Raw genomic sequence first — 23,943 nt, forward strand, 5'->3', positions numbered from 1 at the left:
GTGGATAGACCCCTTAATTATGATATAATGCCTTTTTCATCTCTTGCTATCTTAACGTCTAGATTGTTTGATATAAGTATGACTACTCTGGCTTTCTTTCGGTGACCATTAGCATGATAGATGGTTCTCCATCCCCTTACTTTCAATCTGAAGGTGTCTTTAGGTCTAAAGTGGATCTCTTATACCCTTATGCTTATACCGCGTATAGACGGATCTTGTTTTCTTATCCATTCGGTTACCCTATGTCTTTTGACTGGAGCATTTAGTCCACTGATGTTTAGAGTGAGTAGTGAAAGATATGAGTTTATTGCCATTATGTTTCTTGTAGAGTTGGAGCTTCTGGTGGTCTCTGGTCCTTTCTAGTCTTTATTGCTTTTGGTCTTTTTTTTTTGTTTTTTTTTTTTCATCTTTTCTCCCCTCAGAGAATCCCCCTTAAAATTTCTTGCAGGCTGGTTGAGTGGTCACAAACTCCTTTAATTTTTGNCAAATAGTTTATTGTCAAATTAGTTTCCACATAGGTGCGGTCATTTTTATCATCTCCCTGCACCGGGCATAGGACAGTGGGGAGGACTGGGGGACAACCCGCCAGGTCTTCCCAGGGCAACCCTGGCCCACTACCCTGAGGGTGCAGTCTTATGGAGACTAAATCTGGAAGGTTATTTTACTTTAAAAGAAGGGAGGGAAGAGTAGTTCAGAGACTAAAGGAAAACAAGTTTTTGAAAACAAGTTTTTGGAGAGATTCCTTTGTGTAAGAGACCCTTTGTGTGGGGTACACACCCTCCGTGAGACATTCAAGACAACCCATGAAGATGCCCTCTCTTGGTCCAAACATGAGACAGTCTGATGTCCCATATGGCTGCCATTACTATGAGCAACTTCCACACAAAGAGGGACTGTAGGGAGGAAAGGTGAGGGACCTTCTGGTGGTTCTGGGTCCAGCGTATTGCCAATTGCAAGTTCCATGCTTATAGGATACTATCAGTAGAATTGATTTCATTAAAAAGGACTTTGAAGAGGAGGGTCTTTATAGGGATTTGCCACACAATGAGGAATGGCCAGGTAGTGCCTCTTGTACCATACCGGTCATGCCATGGCAGTGAACTTGAAGAGCTGTAGGACCTGGGAGTGAGTCGTTCATTCTTTCTTTGACAAAAAGGCAAGAGTTGCAGACGAGCTGTCAAGCTGTCGTTTTCTGTCATGGCAAGTGGCTATTGTTAGTATGTCATCTAGCAGATATTATTTAAAAGTAAACACACACAAATAGTAAACACACAATCTGTCCTTTCAAGGTAGAAGTGACACTTTAACAATTATTGAGAAAGTCATTTCTTGTTTTTACATTTTTAAATATTTATTTATTTTTGAGAGAGAGAGAAAGAGAGAGCATGAGCAGGGAAGGGGCAGAGAGAGAGGGAGACACAGAAACCGAAGCAGGCTCCAGGTTCTGAGCTGTTAGCACAGAGGCCGACACAGAGCTCGAACTCACAAACTGTGAGGTCATGACCTAAGCCGAAGTCCTATGCTCAACTGACTGAGCCACACAGGCACCCTGAGAAAGTCATTTCTTTTCAAAAGAAAGTCAACCTATGGCAATAACATTTTGAAAATAGATGTTTGGAAATGTTTCCATTTACTTTGTGGCACATTACAAAGAAAAAAAACCTTAAATCAAGGAAAATTTCAACAAACATCTTTGAATAAAATATAGATAGGATTGAAAAATGAGTTTGGGGAGTTAATAAAGCTCATCTAATGAGGTATTTCTTCCATTTGGATCTATGTGTCTCCATTTGTAGAGTGTCTCCTTCAGCTCTAATGGACTTTGAAACCAAGTGTCAAAGTAAACTGAACATATAACCAGACTTTGAATTGCTGTATCACAAAAGGGTGACCCTTGGGGCGCCTGGGTGGCTCAGTTGGTTAAGCCTCCAACTTCAGCCCAGGTCATGATCTCATGGTACGTGAGTTCGAGCCCTGTGTCGGGCTCTGTGCTGACAGCCAGCTCAGAGCCTGGAGCCTGTTTCCGATTCTGTGTCTCCNGCAGTGATATTTTAGAAAGTAAACATACTTATACTACTAAAAATCAAATACAGTTTTTAAAAATTAAGTATGTAAAATTTCATGTTTATTATTTTAAAGTTTCTATCTTGATTACTATTTTATAATGCAAATGTTATTAGCACAGTAGTGGCGTGATTATACTCTATAAATGAATGAATAATTATTCTTTCGGTATGCCTTCAGCAACTTTTAAATGATGGAGTGTTAAATAAAGATTCAAAGAACACTGTTGGAGAGGACAGAAAAAGTCCACATTTAACAGAGTATGTTAAACTATGTACTGCTTTTTTTATTTTTATTTTTATTTTTATTTATTATTTTTTTTTATTTCTAGGAGAGAGAGAGAGAGAGACAGCATGAGCAGGGGAGGGTCAGAGAGAGAGGGAGTCACAGACTGAAACAGGCTCCAGGCTCTGAGCTGGCAGTCAGCACAGAGCCCGACGCAGGGCTCGAACCCACGAACCGCGAGATCATGACCTAAGCGAAAGTCGGACGCTTAACCGACTAAGCCACCCAGGCGCCTCTGTACTACTTTTTTTAAAGCTTATTTATTTTGAGAGAGAGAGAGCACATGTGCAAATGAGAGAATCCCAAGCAGGCTCCGCTATCAGCTCAGAGCCCAAGGTGAAGCTCACACCCAGGAATCTAACTGTGAGATCATGACCTGAGCCAAATTCAAGAATTGGACGCTTAACGTACTGAGCCACCCAGGCGCCCCGTACCTATTTTGTTAAATTAAAAAAGCAAAGCATGTAACAGTACACTATGCTTTCATTTATAAAAAAGGAAGGAAAGGAAATTAAATAAACAAACAAGAGAAAGAGGAAGGGGGGGAAGAAACAGAAGTTTTGTAAAGGATTGGTGCCTCTGGGACGATAAATAAGAAACTAAAGGCAGTAGTGAAGGAAGGACTGGGTGTTGGTTGTGGGGGAAGGAAGACTTAGGACTGTGTGTGTATGTGTGTGTGTGTGTGTAACTGGCCCCAGAATCTCAGAAAGAACTGCCCTTTGGTTCATTTTGCTGTGGAGGCAGAGCCCTGGGATAGGCCTGGATGGATTAAATCTGCTCAGCAAAATCCCAGGAGTGTTTCCTGGGCAGTCTGACAGTGGGGTGATGAGGGCACCAGAATTCGTGAGAAGGAGGGGTTAGAGGAAGCAAAAGAGAGAGACTGGCCATGTGCTGGCTGAGATCAGAGAGAGCTGGAATTCTACAGAACCTGGAATTAGGAACCAAGTCAGCACTGCTCTCCCCGCCCCCACTGTGCAGAAAGCAGGGGGTGGGGGGGGAGGCAAGGGAGGCTTGCTGAAAGCTGTTGCTGCCTTGTGCTGAGGGGTGGAGTGGGGAGTGAGTTGATTTGACCTTGGATTGCCATTGTCAGGAGGCAGAAAAGTACTTGTGCTGCAATGGGCTTGCCTTTTGGGAGGCCCATGCGCTAGGTCTGTAAGGTTCAGCCTTGACCGCTGAGGAGTTGTTCCCACATGGCAGAAGAGGGGTTTGTTCTAGCCGTACATACCTAATTCTGTGAAATCAGAGGTAATAATAACAGCTATCCTGTCTAAGCCCTTAAAATGCACCAGATGTTCACAAGAGATCACCAGGGAGATGGTTTTCCCATTCCACAGATGAGGTCATGGCCCCTCATTGATACAAAGAGACTTGCGTGTTTCTACAACCCTTGGCAGGGCCAGTCCAGATTCAAACCCGGGTGTCCCTCCTTCAACTCCATCATCTCTCCACAGAGGCGACACACTGCCTCCTGCCCTAAGTTCTTTCTCACCTGATGATACGGACAGGTAAGTGTCAGTGACCCATGTGGGGTCAAGTGCTATGTACCTCCATTAAAAATGTGCTTTATTTTGAAGGTTGTGTAAGCCAGATTCTTGGAAAGGAATCTGTTCTGCCCAAGAGGAACTCACGTTAACTTGAATTAGGATTCTTTGAAAGGTACTAAGAGTGTTAATAAATAACAAATTAAAAATAATTATTTATATATGTGCAGTTCTTAAATCATCTTTTCTCTTGCCGCCGAACACATGATAGAAAAGGCCAGAAACCAAGCACAGATCCTGTGACAAACTGCTTGCTGAGAGCCCCAATTTATTTTGGGAAGTCCAATGTCCTCTTCCTTTCTTCTCATGAGTTCTGACAAGACCCCCACTCCTACTCCTGATGAAATATGAGCCAGGGCCTTGTCGATCTTCATGCCATTGAATCTTCTGGTTCTAAGCTGAGAAGCTACTCCAAGGTGAGCCCCTGCTGCAAGGAGGCCCAGTGGAGGCCTGCCTCCCCACCACCATCACACAGGAATTTTGTGCCCTAGGATGAAATACAGAGACCTGCACAGACATGTTTAGTTTTCTTGCATCCTGTAATGGTTATTGCTCTTATAATTCTGAAGATTTAAAAAAACATCCAGAAAACAAACCTGAAAGTGATTGATTTTGTTGCCCCTAAGATGACAAGCCTGGAATTGAAAGCAGGCCGTTTGTGATGTATTTCTGCTTGACCCCAAGAAAAGACATCTGCTCAATCATTTTAAAGGAGTTTTTGGCAACTGGAGGAGTGTGACGCTGTGCTGTCTGCATTCCCCTGGGCCCTGTGCATTTGAGTAGGAGAGACCAGGATGTGGTTTCTCTTCAAATGGATTTAGCAGGAACATTCATTGCCGCTAGCCAGATCTTTGGGGCAAATAGAATTATTTTTCTTAAGTCTTTAATTTTCAAATTGCCCATTGCAAAAATTAAGTAGAAGCAACCTCTCCCCAGCCCCACACTATACGCAGTGATGACTACTGGTAACTCTTCCCAGGCCAGGGAAGAGCGAGCCACCTTGAACTCAGTACCACCAAGGCCGCACCCAACAGGGGCAGACAATTACNNNNTCCACTCCCACCCTGCACCCCCCCCCCCCCCCAGAATAACCCAGGGTGTTGTTACTGGAAGATAAGGGGCCTGGAGGCTGGGAAGCCAAGAGCCAAAAAGTGTCCACCACATGCAGAAGTCAAAGCTTATGAGAAAGATTAAAGCCAGCCTCTACATTTTGACGTATAGTGGGAATACGTGCTGGTAATTTTCCTACTATCCCAATGCATATTTATAATCAACATTTACATGTACATCTACTAACTTTTGCTCATACTTTATATTTTCTTACATGAATCAAAGGAGGAAAGGGAACTATGAGGTTAAGAGAACTGAGAACAGAAGAGGGCGTTCTCTGAAAAGATTAGGAAAACCCAGATACCCACATTGGCATTGTGAACAGAAATTCCCTGTGAATCCCTGGCCCATACATGCTTGCCATCTTAGATTAGGATGTACCATAATGGACTTTCTATACAACAGGACATGTTCTGGGTGGTGAAAACACGGAGACAAATTTGGCCCACTCCTCTGCCCCTCAAAACGTGGGACTGGGGGCCATGTGAAGGGAAGATGGGTGACCACTGCATAAATGACCATAATCCCAGAGTGCCAAGTACTCTACTGGAGGAAAGTACAAGGCCCTTTGAGAGCAGAGAATAGAGAGTGACTAATTACTTCGGGGAAGAAGGAGATTTCCAAAATGAGGAATGGGGAGGAAGGCTGGAGGCTTTCCAGAGGCAAAGAGCAAGCAGCCCTGACCAAGGCCAGAAGAACAAGTGTGGGTGCCCCAGGGACAGTGAAGGTCCAAGCCCTCCCTGCTTCTGCCTTCTTTCCTCTTACCTGTATCCTTCCACCTCTGATAATTCCATTATTTTGTTACAAAATCTGAATTCTCAAATATCTAAACTTCTGTAATGAAGTAAAAGGGCTGCTTCCCATAATCAGCTAATATGAATCAACCCCTAACAACCATGCTCTAGTTTTACCATCTTGTCTCTATGGAATCAGGGAAAGATCTAGAAGACTGTCTTCTTGTAAGCCCATTCGTCAAGTGCTTTAGTGGCAAGTAAGATGACATTACTTTATTAAAATACACACACACAGGAGTGCCTGGGTCTCTCAGTCAGTTAAGTGACTGACTCTTGATCTCAGCTCAGGTCTTGATCTTGGAGCTGTGAGTTTAAGCCCCATTAGGCTTCATGCCCATGGAGCCTGCTAAAATAAATAAATAAATAAATAAATAAATAAATAAATAAATAAATAAGATAAGATAAGATAAGGGGCACCTGTGTGGCTGGGTGACTTCNGTTAAGCATCTGACTCTTGATTTTGGCTTAGGTTATGATCTCATGATTCACAAGTTCGAGCCCCGTGACAGGCCCTGCACTGACTGTGAGGAGCCTGCTTGGGATTCTCTCTCTCACTCTCTCTGCCCCTCCACTACTCGAGCTCTCTTTCTCTCTCTCTCAAATATAAATATACTTTAAAATAAATAAAAATAAAATAAAATAAAATCCCCGCATGCTATACAGTAACATCTTGGAACAGACTGTCATTTGCCCAATTTCCCATCTCCCCTGAGGAGAGAAATATCCTGTATGGAGATGATTTTGAAATGGTCCCATAGTGTGACTCACTGGAGGGAAATGCCAAAGGCTTTGGGGCAAAAATAAATAAAAGTGAAAAAATAAGCCAATTCTATTAAAAAAAAAAAAGGCTTGGAGTGATGTTGCACTAGAAAATTGCAGCTGATCTTGGACGAGCTGGAGGGAATAGTGGAGAAAGATCTTGTTTAGTCAGATGAGGTAGTTTGTTCAGGGTGAAATTTCACCAGCATGTATTGTCCTGAGCTGTGAAGGACAGAGGAAAAGGGAACTCTAATAAGGCACAGCTCCCTCAAATATGCCCCCTCTGCCCCTGAAAATATCACATTTGTAAGGTCCTTAAGTTCTAGGTTTTTTTTTTATTTTTTTAATGTTTTATTTATTTCTGAGAGAGAGAGAGATAGTGTGAGCAGGGGAGGGTCAGAGAGACAGGGAGATACAGGATCTGAAACAGGTTCCAGTCTCTGAGCTAGTTGTCAGCACAGAGCCCGACTCAGGGCTCGAACCCACGAACCGTGAAATCATGACATGAGCCGAAGTCGGATGCTTAACCGACTGAACCACCCAGGTGTCCCACTTACGTTCTAATTTCTTACATAATGAGAAATGCAGTTCTCTTTTGGCCTCATAAGTAAACCAAGTTTCACATAACATGCTTCTAGATCATCTTCCCTTGCTGGGTGATCAGAGAGAAGGGAAAGAAACATTCTGTTATTTCCAGCTCTTCGGTGGGTTTTTCTCCCCCTTGGGCTGGAGCAGAGTAAAAAGAGTTGATAGCCACATATCCAACTTGGAAATATTACAAAGATGAGAAAAAGAATCCAATAATCCTATGTTGTTAGGGTGTGCCCAGGTATGAAAATTGAAATCAGGTGGTTTAATACTAGTACCAACAATTCTCATGGGATTGTCTTTTAGTGAAGACAACATCAGTGAGGCTAAGAATGCAGAGAGGTTTGTGTTGTTCTTTCCTGTGTCTCACCTCAAACAAATCCCTAAATCGCCAACAGAGGTACCGCCAAGTAAAAACAAAGATCAGGTCTAGAGAGACAAGGGAGGTGTGGAAAACCTTGGAAAAGAAAAAAGGGGGTAAACAGGGAGATGGCTTCCTGCACCATGGGGTGCCCACTCCAGAGTGAGGCAGAGTTTCAGCTTCCCCTTTCTCACTTGTTCTAGTTGTAGATTCAACAGTGACCTTGAAGCCCAAAGTACCACAGGTCTCCGTGATGAGCTCTCCCCACCCCACCCCACCCCACCCCTGCCATTTGCCTGAGGGCAGGCCAAGATGAGCTTCTATGGGAACACCCAGCAAGAGAACACAGGAGTTGGGAATGCTGGCCAGGAGTAGTTGCAGCTTTTCGAGGTTTATTCCGTTGAGGGATTTGGCATCTTAATAGATTCCTAAAAAGAAATCTCCAATGAATGTATACAACATGTAATGAAGAGAGCATGTCTAGCAGAAAACACAGAGAATGGTATAATTAAAATATGCCTCAAGCTAGTTATGTGATTTAAAGGCCATTTCTTTTCATATCTGCCTGGACAGATTTCATAAAACCACCATAAAAGGATTCCATATTATGGAGAGAAAACTTGAGGTTGCATGGATCTGCCCTTCTGTTCCTCGGGAACGGACTCAATTTTTATGTTCCCCAGTGCAGCTGTTTCAAACTGTGTCCACATTCAAGCTCCAGTGTGACCCAGGGACGGCTCCCCTTACTCTCAGGAAACAACCTTGCCTTCTTCTTTACTGAGACAATCAAAGCAATGCTAATACTGGATCCCTTTGTTTTCCTCCATAACCCCAACAAAGGGCTGCAGCATCCTTACCCACATCCTCTTCCAGTCATGGGAAAGACCGCTCCTCTGAGCTCCCTGCCCACAGCTTCAACTTTTCTGTTGGAAACACAGATCCCACATAAGCACCCTAGTGCCTCTCTCCCATCAGCCAGCAGCTGCTCTTGGTTTTTCCTCATCTACAGAGAATACCTCCATTCCTGCCATCACCATCCTTCTTTGTGCCTTTCATGTTGAACCAGTGGTCAACCCTGCATGCTCTACGTCCTCAATATCTTTTGCATCTCTCTTCTCCTTCTGCCTCCTAGATGACAGGAATGCTTTCCCAGCTTCTGGCCTCCCCAGTCACCAGCCCCACCCATCAACCCATCCCTGACAGTGTCGCTGTTTCATTTTCTAACACACACTTCTCATCTCCTCGCTCTATGACCCGGTGGCTGCCAACTACTTTCAAGTTAACGTCAAAACACCCTGACTTTGAGGGCCTGTCACAAAATGACTCCAGTCTACCTTTTGGGGCACTTCTTTTCCCACTGCTCAAATGCATCCAGACAGATGAGATCATTGGCCATCAGCTATACACCACCTCTATTCCCATTTTGCTTATGCTTCTCTCTCTATCCCCCACACTCCATGAAATGAAATACTGCCCGTTCTTCCAGGCTCACTCACAAGGGTAAGATGCCTTAAGTCTTCCTTTTGCTCTTTCCACCCCTGCCTCCATGGAATCACTTTCTCTGCATTATCGGCTCCACTCGTGTAGCCTACATTTCTGTCTTGTGTCAGAGTTGTTTGAAGTTCTCCCTTTCTGTTTCCCACTTGAGCAGGTAGCAGGCAGACTCCACATCCTTTGCTCCGGGGAGCTAAGTGGCAGGATGAGAAGCAGGATTCTGGCTTTTGTTTTCTAAAAGCCAGAGGCCCAAGGGGAGGGCAGAGTTTGAGAAAAGCTTAGTGGCCTAGAAACGCAGTGGGGAAACAACAGATGAAAATGAAATCCCTCCAGTTGTGGGGAGGAGCAAGTTCTGTGGGTTCTGCTTCCCGGCAGAGGCCATGTTGGGGCAAGACCCCAGAGAGGAAGAGCGTTTGGGTAAAGCATCTGGGGAGCTGAGGCTATAGGCACTGACGTTTTCAGCCTCACCAGAAACAGCAGTTGGCCATCAGGCATGAAGGGACCGTGGGGACAAAATATGATAGGTTGATTAGCAGTATCCCTTCTTCAAAGCCCTTGTCACTGCTTTAGACTTGTAGAATCTTGACACCCCCACCCCCTGAGAATCGGTAGGGAGGGAAGAATTCCGTTATTAACTGAAATGAAATTTCCTACTGGTGCAACAATGTTGGGGTCAGAATTTTAAGAATATTGTAAAAAAATAAGAACACCGTATTTCTGAACACCTGAATCTGTGTATTGATACTCATTCTTGATATATGTAAAACACATACCACAGCTTTTGCATTGAAGAAGAGAACAATACTTACTGAGTGCCCACTATGTGCCAGGCACTGGTCTAGATGGTAGAGATCTAGCAATGAACAAGACTGAAGACCCCTCCTCAAAGACATTACTTTTTAGTTGGAGGTCGGTGTTCAACTGTATACATATCTCTAAAGATATATATTGTTGAGTGTCATAAAGAAAATCGAAGCAGGTGAGGGCATGATTGTATTGGGTGGTTAGAAAAAGCCTTCCTGACATGCTGACAAATCTGAGCAGGGTCTGAAGGAAGGGCAGGAAGGGGTCCCACTTGTATTAAGAAGGCGCACTACTAATGCCACAGGAACAGCAAGGGGCTCTGGCCAGGAGAAGGGAACCAAAGCTCAGCGATCGGATCCAAGAAGAAGGACTGGTGGTGTCAGACACATGGAAGGTGACAGATCAAGGTAAAGACTTGCGACCTGCTCAGCTTTGCATCCCCCACAGGGCACCAAACACAGGAAGTATTTATTAAATAAAGGCTGGACAAAATATATGGCTCTCTGTGCCACACTGAGAAGAAAAAGATAACAGAGAAATGTGAACAAATACATAGAACACCAAAAAATGACCCATAAGCCCACTGCCAAGATATAACCAAATATAAAATTTAAACTTTAATACTAGCCCTTCTAATCTTTTGTTATTTATTCTTTTTTTCACAGTTGAGACAATACTATATGTCCTATTTTCTTCACTTGATCAGTTTGTCATTTTTAATATCGTCCTCTAATTCACCGAAATGCGGTATGCATCTCTAACCAGATCCTGTCACTTGGGCAACATGGTTATAAGGCAATTGACTCTTTCAAGGACCAATGGCAGCCACTGACTTTTATGAGGAAGGGAAGCCCAGACCACCAAACCTTGTAGACCAGGATGGAGTGACAGCATGCTGGCCCACATGACCCCCCCTGGCCACTGGCTGAGGGATACCTCAGCCTGCTCCCTAACACAGGGGACGTCCTTGCCTCACAGCGCACAGGACTAGTCATCATTAGCAAGACGATGCCTGCGAAACTTTCCCCTCCACATTTGGGCTTGAGGCATTGGAACATTTCCTAGAGAGGCAGTTTATTCCCTTTCTGTCTCTGCTTTTACCTCCAGTAGCTTCCCCCACCCCCCAGCTGCTCCTAATTCTCTCTCCTGGTGAATGACTCAGCTTGATTCTGTGTCTACAATGTGTGGCTTCTTAAAGGAGCCAGACCATTTTGTAGCACAATGACACGTAGCCCAAATCAAAGTAGCAAAACCACCGATGAGTTCAACCATAAATTGGAAAACATAACATCTATTTATTTTCAATGTCCAGGATTATAAGCTCTTTGGTCATGAACATAAACATGTGTCTGGGTAAAAACAAACAAAATCAGAGAGGACTTACTAGAAATCAGGCAGCAAGCCTAAACACTTTCCAATGTGGTCTCCTATTCTTTTTTTTTAATGTTTTTTTTTTTTTTTCTGAGAGCGAGAGAGAGAGACAGCGTGAGCAGGGGAGGGTCAGAGAGAGGGAGACATAGAATCTAAAGGAGGCTCCAGGCTCTGAGCTATCTGTCAGCACAGAGCCCGATGCGGGGCTCGAACTCACGAACCGTGAGATCATGACCTGGGCCGAAGTTGGACACTTAACCGACTGAGCCACCCAGGCGCCCCTGTGGTCTCCTATTCTTGCATATGCTTTGGGAGGGCTCCTTCTGGAAGAGCCATGGGGCCTATGCCGAGGTGTTTTCTTAGAGCCCAGAGAAGGAGACAGACAGGTTCATGACCAAGAGGGAAGGTCCACTGAGTGTGGTCGGAGTAATGCAGATTTTACCGGTGAACCACCATTGTTATAGCCTAATGATGTTTTTGGCTTGTTGTTAAAGCTGCTTTGCCCGTGAGCAACAAATGAATTTATTCGTCTTGCATTACTGAAAGGAAAACAAACCTAAGGCAGGACAAAATTAATGGGAAATTTTAGGAAAAAAACACAACCCACCACCACCACCAAACAATCCTGTTTGGCTGAGATAATTAGTGCCAGATGGAGGAGGGAGTCCAGGTGCCCAGATTTTGGGGGGGGGGGGAGCGGACATGTCTAAGGACAGAAGTAGCTGTGCCTTAGCCAGCACAGTCCAAAAGTCCATATCACTTGCAAAGCAGAGAAGTATTTCCTTTCTTCCTCTTCCCCCCCCTCCTGCATCTCTTCCTCCTTCCTCTTTCCCTGTAGCCATGGAGATGTTCTAGGTTGGAACTCTTCCAAACGGGAAGGCACTTTGTGATGGGGCTCGTAACAAAACTGAGGAGTGAGGTTGGACGGAACAGAGCAAAGCGCCAAGGAGGGGAGCCATGATTTCTCATCATTTTCCCCAGACTCTGGGGACTCCCATCCAGAGATAGGAAAAGTTGCATTTGGCTGCCTCAATGGCTGTCCTGTAATCAGTTCACAGGGGGTTGTTAGATGCTTTGAGCTTAACCAGACCTGCACATGTCCTCAGTCTAATTCCATCTTGTGCCTCCTAATGTCATCATACATAGCCTCTGGCAACTAAGCCATTTTCCAATTGCTGACATCCTCTCCCTTCAGTATGCATCCTGCCAGAATCTTTTACAGCTCTGTGTCTGAATCTCTCCAGGAAAGATGTTTTTTCTTTAGCAAGATGGTTTCCAGAAAACAACCCTTTCCGTAGGACAAATGAGTCTAAAAGTTCTGTTGATTACAATCAACACAATAGTGAAGAAACTCAAGGATCCTGGTGCTCCATTAAAGGAAAATAATGTCACAGAGGTCCTTTGTGCAGTATTTTTTTATTTATAATTTTTATCAGATTTACCACTTCACCCATTTAGGGAAGAACATTAGTCTGTTCATATCAACACTTTGTTAATGTTTCAATTCATTCCAGAAGCCCTTACGAGGAGCTACGTGAGCTCTGTGAAGACAGGGATTTTGCTCTATTGTGTTCAACCCTGTATTCACAGCTCCTAGTAGAGTATCTGGCACTTCATAAGTGTTCATTAATATTTATTGTTGAACAACTGAGGTATTTTCTAATGGGAAATGGAAGCCTGCCCACCTTTTAAATTTTGTGGTGTTTTGTGTGAAACAGAAGTGTTTGTCTATCTTGGAGTTAAGAAGGAAAATTCTGACCTAGTTTCACTCTTAGGAAGCCACGAGACTCTTAAGACAGATGTTTATCTAGCTTACTTTAAATTTGTATACCACCACTAGGTATTTAGAAAGTCAACCCTTTCTTCCATTACAAATACAAATCCTATTTTGTGTCAAGCACCACTCCTTCGTCAGTTACAAGCTAAGTCCCACCAGCAATAATAGGCTATTGCCCTATGTTATGCAGGAGAAGAGAATTCTGGACTCTGGTACAGGGCTATACTCCACATTCAATATGCCAAGATGAAATTTTGTCAGTTCTCTTCACCTTTGGGTAAACACAGTGAAAGTAAATGTATGATTCTGAAAATACTCCATGTTGTGTTATTCTTAATCATCCCTAGCTATTTGAGCTAGTGGTTGAGGACTGGAGAAAATATAAAATTTCAACCTCTGCTTTTTGCCATTAGAAAAAAAAAAACTGATTTAATAAAACTCCAACAACTGTTGGCCAAATCCCAGATGAAGCTGTACAGTGTGGTTCTTAACTGAGTTTTTAGAAGTCTGTCTTATTTCTAATGAAATTATATACTAAAACCCAGACTGCTATATAGAATCTTTTCCCACAGAGAAAAAGTCTATTCCAAATGTGTTGACAGCTAGAGAGAAAGCCGGCGGCACTCCCAACAGGGAAACTGGTGGGGACGAAAGAGCTAGAACTGAATCCTTTGACTGGAATTCAGATGGAGACTTAACGAGTTTCCTGGGTTTCCTTTGAACCTGAGCAGAGGGAGTATGTACCAACAAGAGGCAAAAGTAATTTGTGATGATGTCAGAGGTGCGGCTTCTAAGATCACCTTCCACTTCCCAATCCACATGTGGAATTTCCAGGGAAAAGAACAGCACGTGCGTTAAGAGATCTCCTCTGTGCCGTTGAGGAGCTGGGGGTGAGATTTCCATGTTCTTTCTGTTTTGATAGTTTTACAATCAATTGCCATGAAACCTGTGTACAATCCAGTTGTGGACTCAGCCCATGAATGTGACTATCTGGTAAACGAGAGAATCAAAGTACCCCTCATCATGGATAAATGGTGCTTTGTTCAACAGCAACTATTTTGTTAACTATATCAGGAGTGACTGAAAGGACACTCATGTCTATTTGTAATGGAAGAGTACATGTAATAGACATTTCAGTGCATGTCGTGACTATTACTGAAGTATAAAAAGTAAAAAATGTTCCTTTCCACGCGTTCTCATTTTTTTACCTGTTTGGAAATGTAACCCATGCACATCTTCTAGGACTCGGCCCCATGAACAGAAAATGGGATTTAACAGCATTTAAGCTTCTGAGAGTTAAAATGGATTTGGTTATTGACTCCTTACCAGCATTAGCCGGCTTATTAGAAATGTGTTTTGTTAATTTGGCTGACAGCTAGGTTGATGGTAGAAAAGCATTACCACCAAAAGCAGCTTTGGTTTTTGCCCTTAATGAGAATTTTCATACCAGAGCAGCTTGGATTTGCCAGGGAGTCATGCTTTCAGGGGATTATGCTGAAGATTATAGCAGTGGAAGCCTTGGGGAACAGGACTGGATATTCATTTTAGAAACGCAGTCCTGTGTCCCTACTGGCCAAGATGCTTGAAGGTTTAAGGATTCCTGTCACATTCCAAGTTGCTGGGAAAGTGTGAAGCAGCTAAAGAAAAATCCTCCCAGAAAAGGCTGAATGGGAATTGGTGTGGCAAGTGTAAATAGGACCTAACCTTTCCCATGTTAGAAAATTCGAACGCATCCTAGAGCTGGAAGTAGAAATGTCAGAATTGCCTTAAAAAATGAGAAGGTAGCAAAAGTTCTGGTTGATTCATTAAAGAAGATACAATCAGGAAACAGAGTTGTGGGGTGGTGTTAGCAAAGAGCCAAAGAGGCCTCCATTCTTTAGGCCAGCGGAAGCCCAGTGTCAGGTGGCTGAGATGTGGCCCGAGGCAGCCTCTTGGGGCTGTGGCCATTGTGTTGTTCCGGGCAGCCCTCCAGCCCCAAGCTGAACCAAGGGGCCTGGCTGCACAGGCTGAAGAAGAGCCCGCAAATCATTTAAAATGTTTCATGATGAAGGGAAAATGACTTTAAAGCAGTACCGTCTCCATGAAAAGACTTGGAATAAGACCAGTAATAAAATTACCAGGACCTCAATTTGAGCCACTAACCTATATGGCAGTGTTGGCTGTGTCATCAGCTCCCTCCTCAAGAGAAAGCCTAAGCCCATGCACAGGAAGGAACATAAGGCTTTTTCCTGGCTGCAGTTAGATGATACATTCAGATGGCATTAATCATAAAGGGGAGGGGTACTGCTAACCAGCCCCCCAACACAAGCCATATGTTGCATATTCAAAAGATGACAGAATATCAAGCCTCAAGGTGCTTGCCATTCATTTGGAAAAGATAAGGCTAAGACACACAGGGGCAGTATTTTAGAATTCTTATTAAGCAATAAGTAGCCAGCTGCTGGATTCCAGTGTCTAGTTTAATCCCATTTCAGCCATTTAGAAGTCTCCACAAGAGCGTCGGCAGGTGTAATTCCAAATGGAAAATGACACGAACATTGCCAAATATATGCCGTAACAATATTTTCCTAAAATGGAAATGTCCTTAATGCTCTTACTGATTAGAAGAGAAGATTGAGAGCAACACAAATATCCATTATCTGAGTCTTCTTATAAAAATAGGATGCATGCCGTTGTTTTGTTTTGACCTGGAGAATGAGGAAGCTTGCTTTGTGCTGATATGGGAAAATCCCTATGTCACTCAGTGTGCAAACAGGAAAGGATAAACCATTCTATATTCTGTATTTCAAGCAGAGAAGGATGCAGTGTAGGAAACTGGTTAAAAAACTGATGGAAGGGCTAAGGAGCAAAGAAAGAGGGGGCTCTTGCCTAATGACAGAAGCTGCCACAGTCCCTTGGCTGGATGGTATGAGTGGACACTCACTGCTGATGTTGCTGAACCTACCCCCAGGCTGCTGGGGCCTGTAGCACAAGCAGCGAAGCCCAGGTATGTCCCTGCTGCTGCCCATGGCAGGGAAAATGGCTAATTTCTTCCTCCTGCACTGAAGCCTGCCACCAGTGCCTCCCATTGAAAGAACCTAACAAGAAATCGGCCAGATGAGTGTGTCTGGAAAAGGGGATCATGGCTACTTAGAAGGATGAACTTGGACCTATCTGCCATAAGATACACTCTGGTACATTCACCCTTTTGCTACTCAGATCCACACATTCCACTGCACCCATTCAACAACTATATTGTGCTTCCACCCAAAAGAATACAACCTTATTCCTCATGCAGAGAAATGCAGGCTCTCTCCCCCAAAAGAGGGGAACACAGAGTGGGACCATGTGAGGAGGCAGCCTCAGCCACTGTATTCAGTTCTCAGTGATGGCACTTTCTCTTCTCTTTTCATCACCACTGCACCCTGGATGTTCTGCAACCTGAAGGCCAAGTTGTAAAGTTAACCACCACCAATACTCAACGCTACACATCACAAGCACAGAAGATAATATGCATAGTTACTCCAGTTTTTGTTTTGATAATTGGTAACAAAACTAGTTACCAGTTTTCAACTAGTTGGTTGACAGTGATAATAGTTGAGTAATAATTGATGATGGGCTTCTTCCAATGTCCATTCCATGTTCCCTTCACCTTGAACCCAAACCTCAGATGTTTGGGGCTCTTTACCTAACAGGATGACTTCAACTTTCATTTCTGAAAGGCCTGAGGTTTTTTTTCAAAAAAAATTTTTTTAATGTTTATTTTTGAGAGAGAGAAAGAGAAAGTGACAGAGCATGAGTGGGAGAGAGACAGAGAAAGAGGGAGACACAGAATCTGAAGCAGACTCCAGGCTCTGAGCTGTCAATACAGAGCCCGATGTGGGGCTCAAACTCACAAGCTATGAGATCATGACCTGAGCTGAAGTGGGATGCTCAACCAACTGAGCCACCTGGGTGCCTCTGAATGGCCTGAGGTTTTAGTAGTCTGGCAGTTTGCAATATTATTCCAGTAACTCTTAGCACATTGATGGGCTAAGAAGCACCCAGGAGAATTTCCTGGACTCCAGACATAGTCTTTCCTACCACCACTGTGTCACAGCAACCCAATTCCTCTTGGGAATTCTGACCGATCACCTCAGCCAGAACAGTAACCCTCTTCTTTACCTGTCAATTCAGTGGTGTGAGCAACTTGAAACGGGCAGATGGCACTATCTACTTCCTGTTCAGTGAAACAATTGTATGGCTCGAGAGGAAGTCTTTATTCTCTCCTTAGAATAAAGACCCATAAACCAGATGACCCATGCTGCAAAGAAGGCAGGCAAGTATTCTGAGTGATGTTCTGCCTATAACAGTGAGGGGAACCACTCCCATTTTCTCCCCCTTGATATCCAGATCCATGTATTCTGACCATAAGAGACACAGCACTACTTTTTTTGCTGCGTCTAATTAATTCAAAGTCTAATCCACATTCTGCAAGAAAGTCACCCAAATTGCAGAGAGTTGTCTGCCCATGGTGCTATTTTTGAAACTTCAATGATCTGCTCCTATAGTTTATAATGATAACTACCTTGTGAGATGGAGCATATTTGTAAACCAGTAAGTTCCAAGGGCATGAGCCCAATTCTATACTTTCTTTGCTATAAAATCAGTTCTTTGGTCACAAGTAGTGTTGTATATGACATCATGTCATTGAATGAAGCATTATGAAAGTTCAAAGATGATGGGACTGATAAAAACATTGCAGGCAGGGAATACACAGCATATTTAGAAACAGTGCCTATTCCGGTAAGAATAAAATAATGTCTTCCATAATGGGAAGAGTTCAATGTAATAAACTTGCTACCAGGTGGCTCGGTAGTCCCCCTGGGGAAGAATGCCACATCAGCGTTCAATACTGGTCTCTGCTGTCAGCAGATTAGGCATTCAGCAGTGACAGTAGCCATATCTTCCTTGGAGAGGGTAAGCCCATATTATTGACCCCACAAATAGCTTCCATCTCTGCCTCAATGGCTGTGCTGTACATGCATCTCCTGAATAAGCCTCAGGTGGCTAAGAAAAGGGCTGACTGACATCCACAGAATGGACCATCTTGTTCAACTGATGACTAAGTCTCATCAGTGGATGCCCATCAGTGGACAGTGCCCATATGCAGAGGTCCATCAGCAAACCTCTTCCTCAGCCTCCCTTGTTGCCAATATGCCAATCAAACCGTTAGTCACCCATGCACCCTCTGGCCATCTCTCCATCCAGACAAAGTAGATAGCTGCTGTGTTAGCCTTGAGAGAACTTCCCTTACCACATTCCTGATGTGAGCTATAATGTTTTGACAGTCCAGATTCACCTGGTGCCTTCAAACTGCAAGGGACCATCTGTGAACCTGGCCCAAATATTTTCTTCCTCTGTCAGCGGTCAGTTCCAAAAAGACATAGCCCCCCCACAATCTGGTATACGCTATTGACAATAGATGTGGGTTGCTGCTGTGCGTTTATGCCCAATCTTACAGCCTGGTGGCTCAGTATATTAGTTATCTATTGTTACGTGAGAAATTACCCTAAAACTTAGCAACATGCATTTGTTATCTCACATGCTTTCTGGGAGTCAGAAATCCGGGAACAGCTTAGCTGGGAGGATATGACTCAGGGTCTCTTGCGAGGCTGAAGACAAGCTATCAGCCAGTGCCAAAGTCACCTCGAGCTGAAATAGACATGCGATAGACCAGTGGTTTTCAAATGGGAGTGATTTTGCTCCCCCAAACATATTAGGCAACTTGTAGACATTTTAGGTTGTCATAACTGGGTAGTAGTGCTGCTGGGATCTAGTGGGTAGAGACCAGGGATGCCGCTAAACATTCTATAATTCTCAGGATAGCCTCCCCCATCAAAGAACGATCTGTCCCCAAAACGTCAAGGGTGCTGAGGTTGAGAAACTCCACTAGTGAGCCTTCTTTTGCTCCGGTCCCAATGCCAAGCGGGCAGCCTTATGTGTTACACAAAACATTGCCATGAACAATACACTCAAAAGGTATATGCTGTCTCAAAACTCAAAAGAGGGAGAAAGCATTGTAGCTCTTTCTCAGTGGTAGGTGGCAAAATATAGCAATTTGCCTTTCGCTTTGGAGAGGAAATGCCCAATTCCCTACACTACTGAACCCCTAGAAACTCCACTAGGGAGTAAGCATCTGATTTTTTGAGGGGTTTATCTCCTACCCTCTAGCATACACATGTCTTTTTAAGGTATCTAGGGTATGTGCTGTGTGCTGCTCACCATGTCAATAACGTAACATATCAGCATGCTCTTCTGGGGAATATGAGGGCGATCAAGGTCCCTGCAGACCAGCTCTTATCAGAGAGCAGATGAGTCAACATAGGCTTGAGGTAGGACACTCAGGGTGTTTTGCTGATCCTGCTAGTTTGAAAGCACACTCCTGCTGGTAATCTTTGCTAATTTGGTAATGAGGAAGAAAAACATCTGCCAAATCAATAGCTGCATACAAAGTGCCAGGAGCGCTGCTGTTTCGTCCAGTAAAGAGACTGCCTCGGGTCCAGTCCCCGAATAATCTTACAGGAACCCACAGTCACTCCCCAATAACCTTCTCACTTCTGCACGTGCCACATAGATGAGCTAAATGAGGGTATGACAGAAGGAACCCTGTTTGTTCAAGGGTTAGATGGAACTAGAGCTCTCTGCAGTCCCCTCAGGGATATGGGATTGCTTTCAGCTTACTCTGATTTAGGAAGGGCAGATTCCAGGAAGCTTCTGCAAGGCCATGCCTCCTATCCTCAGGCTCACCTCTCAGGTTAGGGAATGAAAATGGGGGTCCTTTGAGTTGCTAGATACCTACTACAACTGTATTCAGGAGTGGGAAAATAACCATATGTGGATCAGTGGACTCATTGGAATCCTGCAGCCACTCTACCAAAATTTCATTTATCCCTAGATAACCGTAGTGACATCCACCTCCATTGGCGCTGACTCAGAACCAATGTCCAGAAATCTCCTCAAGTTCTGGCTATTCTCCTCTGCTCGGTGCACAGTTGCCCAGTGAATGGCTTCAGGGCTCTGGGGGAAAGACTTAAAGGAAGATTTATGCTAGAAGCTTACCACAATGTTATCCAGCCCTTTCTTTGACTGTGGTTAGAGGTCTCCAACCTGAGCAAGCATCAGAACCAGCCGAACTGCTTGCCAAAATACAGACCGCTGAACCCACCTTCTGGCTGTGTGTGTCAGTAGGACTGGGTGGGGCCTGGAAACCTTGCACGTATCACAAATTCCCAGGCCACGCTACTGCTGCTGCTGCTGCTGCTGCTTGGCCACAGTTTGAGAATCAGTGACCGGAGGATTTCTATGTCTCTGAACTGACCCAGGTCTGGGACTTGGGTGATAAACAATGACTCTCCATCAAACAACTTAACATTTCTGTTCATTAGACCTAGAGATTTCCTAGTTACATAAATCAAGCCATTCTTAGCAGACTGCCCATCCACTTCAGTCCTGGGCCACCGAGAACAATTAGCCATCACTAAAGATCCCTGGGTGCTTAAAATACTCTGCTTGCTGCTTCAGGCACTATGCCCCTCACAACACCGGCACCTACCTTGCTTCTAGCTGTTATGGGCTGCCACTTGGCTCTGCCCCTGCTGAAGCCTGTCATCCTTCTTGAAATCAAGAACTTTATTTTTATGAGGACGTCTTCTCCCATTAGTGGGTCTCTTAAGAACCCCTGGGCAAGAAAGAGGGCTCAAAACCTCTGCCATGTCTGGAGAAGCTTGCCCACAATAATATCAGTTGAGAAAGACCTTCCCATGGTTACCGCTCTGTCTCCCCCAATCCCATCCTGGAAGGACCGGAAACCACAGCTAACATGGTGGGGTCATAGGGTAGAAGCACTGAATGAGCAAAGAGAGAAGAAATGGGTCACAACCCATCTTTACTAAAGGCTTCTCACTTGCTTCAAGGACAAGGAGGCTTATATGCAAAGCAAGCTTTTGATTGTTACATGAAATTTAATTACTAAAATAAGAGTGTATTTCGTGACTTGAAGTGACTGGAGATCTATGTGTACTACTTTAATAGTGACCAGAAAAGTCGGGTATCTGCCTATTTGTCCAACCAGGTGATGGTAAAGAAATATGCATGGAATGAACGGCTTATAAAAAAACCCTGGGAAAGACAAGTAAGGTTGCTTTGTAATTGGACCCTTTAAGACCTGTTTGTTCAGTGTACCTGCTACAACGGCAAATGATGTGGAAACACACAGAGATGATTATATCCCCATAGAGAAGGCAGAAGATAAAACAGTATGCTCCCAAACACAGCCAAGGCCTCCCAGATCCCCAAAGGACCTCAGACACAGGCGGGTGTGGATGGCAGTATCACGGGCAATGAGCATTCCGCCTGGAAGCACACTCATGGGCTTTTATACCCTCCTGGCTCTCCCTCTCACCCAACTGGTCCAGGGACTCTGCTAATGTGCCGACACACTCGGAGTGTTAACCAGAGATGGAGTGAGATGAAAGACAATCTTATAGGAGTATCTTGCAGGAGGCTCAGACTTTAGATATGCCCGAGCTTCATTCCTGAATGTCCCCAAAGCATTTTTTGGAAAGTGTATCATTTCCTCTCACTTTAGCAAATGATAAAATAAGCATTTTAAGTAAGGCATTCAAATATATAAACAAGTCTGTTTGTGGATTCTGTTTTCTTCCTTAGATGCATTAGCTGAGGCTCACACTGGCACCAGAATAGGGAAAGGACCGGTGGGGTTGGGGTGAAATATCAGAAGGAAAAAGAATAATAGGAGAGCTTAGAGAGGAATATTCTCAGGTGTGGCAGGAGATTCACATTTAGCCTTTAAAACTGAGTGAGCCACTGCAGGGTTGTGAGCAGAGGGTGAAGTGATCTGGTAGGTGTTAACCCCGGCTCCTGTGTTCTGTGGAGAACAGGCTGTGGGGCACATGAGTAGAAGTGGGAAGTTATTAAAATAATCCAGGTGAGAGATGACAGCTTCCTGGACCAGGGGGCTGATGGTGGAAGTGATGAGAAGTTGAGAATCTGGGTATATTCTGAGGGTCGAGCCAGCAAATTCCCTAATGGATTGGATGTGAAGTGTGAACAAGAGTGAGGTCAAGAATGATTCCCAGGTTCTTGTCTGAGTAACAGGAAGGATGGAATGACTATGGCCTAAAATGAGTGTGGGAGGAGAACATTTTAGGAAAACGCCAAATTCTAGACATGTTTAATTTGAAAGATCTCTGATATTTAAGGAGAGATGTTCGATACATGAGTCTTATGTTTACAAGAGAGATCCAGGCCAGGGACAATTTGGGGTCTTTAAGATAGATGCAGTATCGAATATCATATGATTAGATCAGATCACTGAAGGAGGGGGCACAGACAGTGGTGAGATCTAAAGACTCGGACCTGGGGCACCCCAACATTAAGACATCATGGAGATGGAAAGAAACCAGCAAAAGAAAAAAAAAAAAAGAAACCAGCAAAAGAGAGCGAGAAGGAACAGCTTATATGGTTGGAAGAGAGTATAGTGCGCCTTACTACAAACAGAGTGGCACCTGGGTGGCTAAATTGGTTACACGTCGGATTTTGACTCAGGTCATGAGTCCGTGAGATTGAGCCCCGCGTCAGGCTCAGTGCTGACAGCTCAGAGCCTGGAGCCTGCTTCAGATTCTGTGTCTCCCTCTCTCTCTCCCCTCCCCAGCTCATGTTCTGTCTCTCTCTGACTCTCAAAAATGAATAAATGTTAAATTAAAAAAAAATCTTTTTAAAGATTAATACAAAGAGAAAAATATCTTTTGCTAGAAACTAAAAGGAAACTTAACAATTCTAGCTATGCATTGACACAAAGGACATTTTCTTCTATAACATTTAAGGGAGAAATGCCATTCTCTTCTAGGCTGTTCTGGAAAGGAGAGAGGGAAAACTCTTCTAAACTGATTTTTACTGAGCCAGCAATGTCTTTATTCAATAATTTGCAACACTGGAACATACATTTTCATTATGTACATGCGATTTAAAAGATTCTTAGTTTCAAAGTGTATTTCTGTGGGGAATACAATAGGCTTCCAATAAAAACTTGTTGGGTTGAATCAGATCAGTAATTAGATGAACGTCAACCCTAAGCATGTGGGAAATGGAATTGAAATACAAAACATTATTGAAGTTCCCTTCTTTGGAAGTTTGTAGGTATGTATGCCTGTATGTGTACTTACTATAGATTAGCATCTGTGCAGTTTACTGCACACGATATAAGGGGGCTATGAACTAAACCAAAAAGCCATCTTGATATAATTTAGCAAACTATTTCATCATATCATTAACAATTAAGTTATCAAGTAGCAGGGCACCTAGGTGGCTCAGTCGGTTAAGCGTCCAACTTTGGCTCAAGTCATGCTTTCATAGTCTGTGAGTTTGACCCCATGTTGGGCTCTGCGCTGACTGCTCAGAGTCTAAAGCCTCCTTTGGATTCTGTGTCTCCCTCTTTCTCTGTCCCTCCCCAACTTGCACTCTGTCTCTCTCTCTTTCTCAAAATTAATATTAAAATTTTTTTTTAAAAAGAAGTTATCAAGTAGGGATGGAAAAGAAAATGAGGAGATGACCAATTTCCAGAAGCAGAAATCATTCCTGAGACTGGAGTCTTAAAATGCACCCATACTGAATTAAGAGGGTATTTTAAATCTAAATGTACTCAAATGAAAAGTTCTTAAAAATAAAGAACTGTGTCCATTAGGTCCTTCTGAACAGGGAAAGTAGAAATTCATCATTTTTAGTGTCTGTCAGCATGGAATCTCTTGTTTAGTACTTTCATGAGCCACACACATATTGGAGACCACATCGAAGCTCTTGATGGGTGACAAGACCTTGAACTGCCTCCTGAAATATCGAGTAAGATTGCATTCCTTCCTAAGTTTTTAGTAATAAGCATACTTATCGTAATCAAATCTTTTGAAAACTAGCACTCTGTGTTACATAATAGCATCATATATTATAATCCTCTTGTTT

This window comes from Crocuta crocuta, unplaced genomic scaffold, assembly GCF_008692635.1.
Source record: "Crocuta crocuta isolate KB4526 unplaced genomic scaffold, BGI_CrCroc_1.0 scaffold197, whole genome shotgun sequence".
Classification (NCBI taxonomy): Eukaryota; Metazoa; Chordata; class Mammalia; order Carnivora; family Hyaenidae; genus Crocuta; species Crocuta crocuta.